Source organism: Piliocolobus tephrosceles, chromosome 3 (assembly GCF_002776525.5).
Source record: "Piliocolobus tephrosceles isolate RC106 chromosome 3, ASM277652v3, whole genome shotgun sequence".
Lineage (NCBI taxonomy): Eukaryota > Metazoa > Chordata > Mammalia > Primates > Cercopithecidae > Piliocolobus > Piliocolobus tephrosceles.
In genome coordinates this window covers 62,391,663-62,402,007 of record NC_045436.1, presented here as the reverse complement: position 1 = coordinate 62,402,007, position 10,345 = coordinate 62,391,663, and the positions used below count along the sequence as shown (strand labels likewise).

At 40.0% G+C, this 10,345-nt stretch overlaps 1 pseudogene; it reads left to right on the top strand.

Moving 5' to 3' along the window:
- The first annotated feature begins 3,526 nt into the window (after positions 1–3,526).
- LOC111546251 lies at positions 3,527–4,676 on the top strand (annotated as a pseudogene).
- The last annotated feature ends 5,669 nt before the right edge of the window (positions 4,677–10,345 follow it).

Below are 10,345 nucleotides of genomic sequence, written 5' to 3'. Positions count from 1 at the left end.
CAAGGTATTGGCCTATATTCCCTTTAAAATGCATATTATATTTTTCACTAATATTAGTTATTACCTTCTTAAGTCACCAAGCTAAAAGCCAAATTTATACCACGTATCACTTTGTGAGCATGCATAGGTATTAAGTAGAAATATATATGATTGAAAATAAAATAATTAAATCAAGAGTTGTTTTTTAAAAAGAGACTCTTGACTGTCTCGCAGACACTCTTACTTGCAAACTTTTAAGAAATTTAGTCTTACCCAATCTCCCCCCTTGATTCTCCTGGAGATCAAATAGGATGGAAGGTAGAGAAGAAGATTGAGTAAAAACTAGCCTGGGCATTTTCACTATTTCTGCTTCATTCTTTCATTTCAGGTTATCACTCAAAATTCTCTGATATTTGTTTTTTTTTTTTTTCTTTCCCTTGTAAAATCATCATTTCCAAGAACCAATTTCCATTTTTCTTCTCCTAACCTACTGACTTATTTGCCTCTCAAAACAATCCAGAGTAATTTCTTCACACTAAAAAACCCCAGGATACTGGGCCTTACCCAGGCTGGAGGTAGGATTTTCTTGACTTCAACTGAGACTGTCACATGATTTCTGGATCCAGAATCTGACTTCTCGGAGTGGCCAGTTATACTTTGCCCCTCAAGACATAATGATCCAGGAAACATGACTACTTGTACTACAATTTCCAGATAAAATTCAATTTTCCCATTAAATGTGAGTTTCAGATTTACAATGAATAACTTTTAAGCATAAGTATATCCCGTGCAATATTTTTTATATCTTATTTATCTGTAATTCAAATTTAACTGAGAAACCTATATTTTTATTTGATAAATCTGGCATTCTTAACTTGTACCTGTCCCTCCTTTTGAAAACTTTCATTTTCTCTAGAATTTAATCCTTCTTAAGTAATAGTCTTAATAATGTTCTTTATTGTTTCAAGTTTCTTTGCAGGAGTTCCTATGCTGATACAAATGTATATGCATGAGTACATATGGGCATGTACCTGTACTCAGAAAAGTTTAATGTCAATAATGACAATAAGAAAAGGCTGAAAAATAAAACTGCCAGCCTTCCCCAGAGGATCTTCTGATAATTTTCCATGTCATCCAACATAAATTCTTCCAAAATGGTCCTTTATTCTTGAAATTATACCACCTTAGCTCTTCCATAGCTCTTGAGAAGATGGAACTAAGGAGAAGGCCTTCTTTGGCAAAGCTTACTGTACAATCTGAATTGGTAGCTAGATCCAAAAATACTTTGTCATCTATTGAATAGAAATCACCCAGATTTTGAATTGGCATAAAAGATTCTCAAACTAAATACTCTGTTATAAATATTTTGACCTGTCTAAAACTGTATACATTTTGTCAACACTAAGGGTAAAAAAGAAGAAAAGTCAATAATTGCTGTCTCTCTCAATAATTTTTATTTTTTACTTATGCTTTCTCCATTTGCACCAAAGCTAAAAGAACAGAGAAAAACCAGAAAGAAAATGCGTGTCACACCCGCACACACATCATTTCAGCTTTATATACTCATACACATTATTTATACATATATTATATATGCATACATATATAATTTTTATATTTATATACTTGTGTATATATTTTATATATATAAAATATGTATATAGGAAAGTATACATGGAAATGTCAGTTCATTTAAAATAATCAATAAACCATTGGTTCTCTTAGTGAATATCTGGATGGAAAATATTTCTTCAAAAAAGGTTTTTTTTTTTTTTTTTTTTGGAGATGGAGTCTCGCTCAGTTGCCCAGGCTAGAGTGCAGCGGTGCAATCTCAGCTCACTGCAAGCTCTGTCTCCCAGTTTCATGACATTCTCTTGCCTCAGCCTCCCGAGTAGCTGGGACTACAGGCACCCCCAACTATGCCTGGCTAATTTTTTTGTGTGTTTTTAGTAGAGACAAGGTTTCACTGTGTTAGCCAGGATGGTCTCGATTTCCTGACCTCATGATCCGCCTCCCAAAGTGCTGGGATTACAGGCAAAAAATTTTATTTCACAGTCATCCTGATGACATGTCCTGAAAGCCAGAAGCCAAAATGGCCTAGAAAGAATACCTGAGTTATTCTGTTTTTCCTCTATAGATCCAGAATGCTCCCAGATGATGGCTCCTGTAATCAGAGCTGCATCCATTGGTCAGTTTCCCAAAGCCAGATTTGTGGGAAAGTTATGTGACAAAAGAAAATAAGTTGATTGTCTTTTCTCTTTTCTCCTAAGGAAAACTAAAGTACCGAAGTGCCTAATGTGTAAAGAAGACACACTTGCACTATGTCCCAGAGAGTGATGTCCTCTAAGATTCTAGGACTTGGATTTCTTAGATTTAAACTATTATGTCACCAAGATGGCAGAATAGAAGGTCATGCACTCATATCTCTCTACCACAACAATAATTCTGCACCCAACTACAGTCAAACTCTTTCTGTAGGAGCCTCAGGATTCAGGTAGGAATTTGTGAAACCCCAGTGGAGTCAAAGACCTAGGTAACACCCAAGTGGCTGATCTGCTCCACTGAGCTTGCTTTTGGGTGCAAGCCCAGAAACAGCTCAGTCCCTCAAGGGGTTTGGCTACAGTCCCATTTGGCCATGAGCCTACAACCAAAACCAGCTGCCAAGGGGTCCAGAAGAAATAGCACACACTAGTGCATTGTTAGAAAGACTCTCTGCCCACTGACATTGGTCTTGGCAGTGGACCTGAAAATTGCCCTGTGGTGCTGCTCCAGCTTTTCTCTGCTGAGGTCTCAGCTCAGAACTGCTCACATGAGGATTCAGAGGGAAATTTTCCCCATATCTCCCAGCTCGAGAGGCTAAGCTTCCCATTTGGGCTCACCAACCTTCATCCCACAGAAGATCCTGTAGGGGCCCAGTCTCAGCTCTGACCCCTGTTGCTGGAATTTCACACTATTACATCTGTGCAGAAACCTGCTGGCAGATGTATAACAGTCTGTGCAAAAGAGATGAATGAGCTCTCCAAGCTTCACCCAACAGCAGATCCCAAGTGGAGACAGTCTTAGCTCTGGCCCCTCTCACTGCAGATAAAGAACTACCCTATTTGTGCAAAGACATGCTGGGACATGCATACCTGTTTGGGCCAACGATATGGACATTCTAGTCTCTAATCCATAGTAAATCCAGACAGAACCCATTCTCAACTCCAGAACCCAGGCTCTGGGAGGCATGCTCACAAGTGTCACCAAGATAGTCTTCTGGACTCGGGACCCCAGCTAGTGTTCCCACACAGCTCCAGTACCTTCCTTGGGTCTTCCCCAGGCCTATCTGGGCTAAAAACCTGCATCAATCTCAGAGGCCTAGTGAGACTTGCAGGAAGTTTGGACACTTGAAGTCTCCTCTAGTGCTGAGGTAGGTGCAATGGTCACAAGCTCAAGGAATACAACAGTCAGTTGGCTTAGAATCCCTGGAAGGTTCGCCTGCGTCGCTCAGGGAGCTGCCGATGGACTGAGCGCCCCCGCCTCGCCTGGCCGCCCGCCCGCCGCCGCCATGCCCTTCTCCAACAGCCACAACGCGCTGAAGCTGCGCTTCCCCGCCGAGGATGAGTTCCCCGACCTGAGCGCCCACAACAACCACATGGCCAAGGTGCTGACCCCGGCGCTGTAGGCGGAGCTGCGTGCCAAGAGCACGCCGAGCGGCTTCACACTGGACGACATCATCCAGACAGGCGTGGACAACCCCGGCCACCCGTACATCATGACCGTGGGCTGCGTGGCGGGCGACGAGGAGTCCTACGAATTGTTCAAGGATCTCTTCGACCCCATCATTGAGGACAGGCACGGCGGCTACAAGCCCAGCGATGAGCACAAGACCGACCTCAACCCCGACAATCTGCAGGGCGGCGACGACCTGGACCCCAACTACATGCTGAGCTCGCGGGTGCGCACGGGCCGCAGCATCTGCGGCTTCTGCCTGCCCCCGCACTGCAGCCGCGGGGAGCGCCGCGCCATCCAGAAGCTCGCGGTGGAAGCCCTGTCCAGCCTGGACGGCGACCTGGCGGGCCGGTACTAAGCGCTCAAGAGCATGACGGAGGCGGAGCAGCAGCAGCTCATCCACCACCACTTCCTCTTCGACAAGCCCGTGTCACCTCTGCTGCTGGCCTCGGGCATGGCCCGCGACTGGCCCGATGCCCGTGGTATCTGGCACAGTGACAGTAAGACCTTCCTGGTATGGGTCAACGAGGAGGACTACCTGTGGGTCATCTCCATGCAGAAGGGGGGCAACATGAAGGAGGTATTCACCCGCTTCTGCACCGGCCTCACCCAGATTGAAACTCTCTTCAAGTCTAAGAACTATGAGTTCATGTGGAACCCTCACCTGGGCTACATCCTCACCTGCCCATCCAACCTGGGCACAGGGCTGCGGGCAGGAGTGCACATCAAGCTGCCCCACCTGGGCAAGCATGAGAAGTTCTCGGAGGTGCTTAAGCGGCTACGACTTCAGAAGCGAGGCACAGGCGGTGTGGACAGGGCTGCAGTGGGGGGGGGTGGTCTTCCACGTCTCCAAGGCTGACCGCCTGGGCTTCTCTGAAGTGGAGCTGGTGCAGATGGTGGTGGACGGAGTGAAGCTGCTCATCGAGATGGAGCAGCGGCTGGAGCAGGGCCAGGCCATCGACCACCTCATGCCTGCTCAGAAGTGAAGCCTGGCCCACACCCGACACAAGCCCTGCTGCTTCCTAACTTACTGCCTGGGCAGTGCCCACCATGCACCCCTGATGTTCGCCGCCTGGCGAGCCCTTAGCCTTGCTGTAGAGACTTCCGTCACCCTTGGTAGAGTTTATTTTTTTGATGGCTAAGATACTGCTGATGCTGAAATAAACTAGGGTTTTGGCCTGCCCAAAAAAAAAAAAAAAAAGAATCCCTGGAAGGACCTCTGAAGAACAAGCACAAACAAAGCCAGACTGTGAAGACTGAAATAAATACCTAATCCATCAGTAAGCAGACACTGTCACACTTACTTAAACATCATTTGGTGAGGTCGTATTCCCCTCACCAAACAGACAAAATGAAGTACCAGAGACTGACCTAAAGTAATGGAGACATGTGATCTCTCAGACAATGAATTCAAAAGAGTTGTTTTAAGGATGATCAGTGAATTTCAGGAAAACACAGAGAAGCAATTTACAAATTAATCAAAGAAAATTAACAGATTAAGACAATTTAAAAATAAGATAGAAATTCTGGAGCTGAAAAATACAATGAATAAAATGAAAAATGAAATGAGCATCATCAACAGCAGAATTGATCAAACAGAAAAATGAATCAGTGATCTTGAAAACAGATTATTTGAAAATACAATATCAGAGGATAAAAAAGAATGAAAAAGTGAACAAAGCTTATGGGATCTATGAAACAACAACAAAAGAGCAAATATTCAGACTATTAGAGTTAAAAAGGAAAGTGAAAAAGACAAAAGGGTAGAAAATTTACTCAAAGAAATAGTAACAAAACTTTTCAAATCTGGAGAAAGATACAAATATCCAGGTATAGGAAAGTCAAAGGTCACCAAACTGATTCAACCCATAAAAGAATACCTAAAGCTGTACTGTAATCAAACTCTCAAAGGTCAAAGACAAAAGAAAGATCCTGCAAGTATTGAGAGGAAAGAACTGAGTAACTTATAAAGGAGATCCAAAATGCCAGGCAGCAAACTTCTCAGCAGAAACATTAGAAGTCAGGAAGCAGTGGGATAATATATTCAGAATTCTAAAGGTTAAAAAAAGTTGCAACCTATAATTCTCTACCCAAAACAGCTATCCTTCAGAAAGGAAGGAGAGATTAAGACTTCCCCATACAAATAAAAGCTGGGGGAGTTTATCACTATTGACCTATTCTACAAGAAATGCTAAAGGAAGTATTTCCAACTGGAAGAAACTAACACAAATGTGATTGTTGTATTTATAGTGTAATTACAGTGTCTAATTGACTTACATCATTAGTAAGAAGACTAAAAGACAAAATATTAGAAATAATAACTAAGAAAATTTGCTAACAGGCAATATAAAAATATAAATTGTGACATCAGAAATTCAAAATGTGTGAGAAGAAGGGAGTTAATGCTTTTCAGGGGGTTTGTTTCTTTCTCACTTCTATGATCAAAACAAGTTGGTCATTTTTAAATACTTGCTACAATGTTAGGATGTGTTTTGTAAGCTTCATGGTAACCACATAGCAAAAATTTATAACAGGTACACTAAACATAAAAAGCAATGAATTTGGGGGAAATTCCCTTTTTCTTTTTGATTTCTATGATTAAAATAAGTTGGTCACTTTTAAATACTTGTTATAACTGTAGGATGTTTTTTGTAAACCTCATGGTAACCACATAGCAAAAATTTATAATAGATACACTAAACATAAAAAGCAATGAATTAAAACATACCACCAGAGAAAAATCACATAACCACAAAGGATGAAAAAAAAAAAAAGGAAGAGAGGGGTTATACAATGGCTAGAAAACAAATAACAAAATGGCAATAGTAAGGCATTGCCTATCAATAATTGAACATAAATGAACTAAATTCTCCAATTAAAAAACATAGAAGGGTAGAACATATTTTTTAAAAAACTGTATGCTACCTACAAGAAATCCACTTTATCTATAAAGACACATATAGCCTGAAAGTAAAGAAATGTAAAAAGAAATTCCATGCCAATGAAAACCAAAAAAAGAACAAGAGTAGCTATACTTATATCAGACACAATACACTTTAATAAAAACTGTAAAAAGAGACAAATATGGTCATTATACAATAACAAAGAAATCAATTCATCAAGAGAATATAACAATTATATCTATGCACCCAACACTAGAGTACCCAAATATATAAAGCAAACATTAATAGATCTAAAGGGAGAGAGAGATTGCAATACAATGATAGTAGGAGATATCAACATCGCACTTTGAGCAATGGACAGACCATCCAGACAGAAAACTAACAAAGAAACATTGGAGTTAAACTATACTCTAAATCAAATGGACCTAACAAATATTTACAGAACATTTCGTGAACTGCTGAAAAATACACATTTCTCTCATCAGCACGTGGCACATTCTCCAGGACAGACCATATGTTAGGACACAAAACAAATCTCAACAAATTCAAACATGGTGAAATCATATCAAGTATCTTTTATGACCATGAAGGCCAAAACTAGAAATCAATAACCAGAGGAACACTGGAAACTGTACAAATACATGGAAATTAGAAGACATGCTTCTAAACAACCAATGGGTCAATTAATAAACTAAGAAAAAAACATTTTAATCTTTTGGAACAAATGAAAATGGAGGCACAATATAATAAAGCAACTTAATTTCCAAAACATATAGAATACAGCAAAAGCAGTACTAAGAGAGACGCTAATAGCCACAAATGCCTACATTAAAAAAAAAAAAATAGAAAGACTCCAAATAAACAACCTAATGATGTGCCACAAGGAAATAGAAAAGCAGGAACAAGCCAATGCCAAAATTAGTAAAAATAAATAAATAATAAAGATCAGAGCATAAATAAATAAAACTGTGACTATAAAAAATATGAAAGGCTGGGTGGGGTGGCTAATGCCTGTAATCCCAGCACTTTGGGAGGCCGAGGCAGGCAGATCACTTGAGGTCAGGAGTTCAAGACCAGCCTGGCCAAAATGATGAAACCCCGTCTCTACTAAAAATACCCAGGCATGGTGGCATGTGCATGTAATCCCAGCTACTCGGGTGGCTGAGGTAGGAGAATTGCTTGAACCCAGGAGGTGAAGGCTGTAGATCATGCCACTGCACTCCAGCCTGGGCAACAGAGTGAGGCTCTGTCTCAAATAAAGAGAAGAAGAAGAAGAAGGAGAAGGAGAAGGAGGAGAAGGAAGAAGGAAGGAAGAAGAGGAGGAGGAGGAGGAAGAAAAAAGATCAACAAAACAAAAAGTCGGCTTTTGAAAGCATAAACAAAATCAATAAACATTTTGCTAGTATAAATACAAATAAAAGAGAGAAGACCCAAATAAATAAAATCAGAGATGAAAAAAGAAACATTATAACTGATACTACAGAAATACAAAGGATCATTAAAACTATTATGAACAATGATATGTTAACAAATTAGAAAACCTAGAAGAAATAGATAAATTCCTGGACACACACCACCTACCAAGATAGAATCATGAACAAATAAAAAGCAGCAACAAATAATGAGATAAAAACAGTAGGAAAAATTCTCTCATCAAAGAAAATCCCCAGGACCTTATCTATTCACTTCTGAATTCTACCAAATATTTAAGGAATTAATACCAATTCTACTCCAAATATTTCAAAAAATTGAAGAAGGGGGAATGCTTGTTAACTTTTTCTATGAGACCAACATTACCCTGATCCCCAAACCAAAGACAACACAATGACAAAAACAACAAGCCAATATTGCTGATGAAATAGATATAAAAATCCTCACTAAAATGCTAGCAAACCAAATTTAACAACACATTAAAAAGATCATTTGCCATCATAAGTGAGATTTATTCCAGGGATGCAAGAATGGTTCGGCATGCACAAACCAATAATTGATACATCACATCAACAGAATAAAGGATAAAAACCATATGATCATTTCATTAGATGCTGAAAAAGCATTCAATAAAACTCAACATCCTTCATGATAAAAAAAAAAAAAACCCTCAAAAAATTGGGTATAGAAGGAACATACTTCAACATAATTACGACCATATACAAAAGCCCACAGCTAATATGCTCAATGGGGGAAAATTGAAAGCCTTTCCACTAAAATCTGGAACAAGACAAAGATCCACTCTCACTTTTATTCAACGTAGTTCTGGAAGTCCTAGGTAGAACAATTAGGCAAGAGAAAGAACTAAAAGGCATCCAAACTGGAAAGGAAGAAGTCGAATTATCCTTGTTTGCAGATTACATGATCTTGTATTTTGAAAAACCTAAAGACTCCACCAAAAAACTCTTAAGACTGATAAACAAATTTAGTAAAGTTGCAGGATGCAAAATCAACATAGATTTAATTGAATTCCCCTCATGCAAGTAGTGACTTAGGAGAACATTATTCATATTTAGAGAATATAAATTCTGGACCATGAATTCAAGCATGTGAGAAATAATCAAGACTTCTATACAGTCACTTGATTTCCATTTCAAGCTGTCATCCCCATTAACCAGTAGGAAACTTGTGCTCAGGCATAAGGAGTTCCCCCACTTCATACCAAAGTTCAGGAATGCTATTAGCAGCACCAGGGTGTTGGGAGCTATGGTTATTTGTACAGTTGATTCTTGAACAGCATTGGTTTGAATTGTGTGGTTCTACTTATACATGGATTTTTTTCAACCAACCAAAGATCAAATATACAGTATTCATCGGATGTGAATCCACATATATGGTGAGTTCTTTAATGCACAGGTTCCACAAGGCCAACTTCAGGTCTTGGGTATGCATAGATTTTGTTATATTCAGGGGTCCTGGAACCAATCCCCATGTACACCAAAAGACAACTGCAGTACCTATCAAACAACAGGAAGTGTTTAGTGGGTCCACACACAGGTTACCACTGAGATGTCTAGTGACTCTTTCACCCTAACCTCTCCAGGTCCAGAAGCCCTCTAATGATTTCTGCCACGTATAAAACACTTTTACAAGGTTGCTTTTTAGTTTTGCCAGTCTAGATGTCCCATGAAGTCACTACTCAAAGTTGCAAATGTAAGAAGCCATGTTTGCTCATTGCTGCTTGCCAACATGATTTCATAAAGCTCCTGACTCTATGACAATGTGCCACTCTCCAGAAAGATGCCCTGAAGACAAAATAGTTCACACGGCCCCCAGTGTCTCTTGCCTTAGTCACTGTGTTTCTTAAAAGATAACCTTGGTTTTTGCCTTTTCCTGCCTAAAAGATAATGTCTGATGGGGTTAGTGACTATGCTTCTGTAATCCATAGCCACCTGTACTCTTAGACAAAAACTTTGATCTGGTTCTTCTTTAATGTAACTTCAGAGAGAGTTTGATGCACCCATAACCCCCTACCTGTTCATAAGCAGTGGGTTCAAATATCATACCTGAGCACTCTAATAGAACCTCTCTAAAGGGCTGCTCCTGGGACACAGGCCTTGGTCTGTAGTCCTCAGTAAGAATTCTGAATAAGACTAACTTGAATTCTTAATAAAGACTTGAATTTTTTTTTTAGTCAATATATTTCGTCAGTATACTGCCAATAATCAGGGCCAGGTCCTGTGTGCTCTTGGGGCCATATGACCCACCCCTTCCACATCTCTGAGGAAACATTAAAGATATATCCAAGAGAAATCCTTTCC